Source organism: Nicotiana attenuata, unplaced genomic scaffold (genome assembly GCF_001879085.1).
Source record: "Nicotiana attenuata strain UT unplaced genomic scaffold, NIATTr2, whole genome shotgun sequence".
Classification (NCBI taxonomy): domain Eukaryota; kingdom Viridiplantae; phylum Streptophyta; class Magnoliopsida; order Solanales; family Solanaceae; genus Nicotiana; species Nicotiana attenuata.
Window position 1 is genome coordinate 11,423 of NW_017680907.1, and position 901 is coordinate 12,323.

The following is a 901-nucleotide window of genomic DNA, read 5'->3' on the forward strand; positions in this document are numbered from 1 at the left end:
CTCACTATCGAACCGAAAACTTTAAAATTCGACCTTTCGGTATTTCAAGCCTAAATTAGCTGCGAACCTCAAAAACACAATCCGACCACGCCCCTAAATACGAAATCACCTAACGGAGCTATCGGAACCCTCAGATTTCTATTACGTCGCATCTGCGACTTTCATTTAAGTGACCAGAAACCGCATCTACGATTGCCTTTCCGCAGATGCGCCACCGCTTCTGCGGTATTCCTTCCGCATCTGCGGAACCTGAAGGAAAATCGCAAATCTGCTTCTGCGGTCTTCTTAGCCGCTTCTGCCGCTTCTGCGGTTCCCAAACCGCAGATGCGAAAATACCAGTAGCAGCAAAAATACAGCAGCTGCAACATTTCTCAAAACTCCCCGTCAACCACCCGAAATTATCCCGAGGCCCCCGGGACCTCAACCAATGGCACCAACAAGTCTAATACCACTCCCAAACTTGTACCAATCCTTAAAACACCTAAAACAACATCAAAAACTCAAATTAACCATGGATTCAAGCCTAAGAACTCCAAATTTCTCAAAATACGCTTTCGATCAAAAAGTCTATCAAACCTCGTCCGAATGACCTGAAATTTTGCACAGGAGACAAGGGTGCCCCACGAGGCAGGGCTGTCCCACGGGGTCGGGGGGCAGCGAGGAGGTGGTCCCCAGCAAGGGGGCGTTGAGGCACCTGTTCAGGCACCTGATGATGATGTTGGAGCTGATCTGCCGGGTGACCTCCATCAGCCAGACGAGCATCCCAGCAGCATGTCGTCGTACAGCCTTCAGCTGGCGTTCACTCCAGCCGCAACGCAGGTGATCCCATCAGATCCATTGTTGATCACGGGCACGAGCATAACCGGACATGATTGGGAGCAGATATTTTCAGGCCCATCGA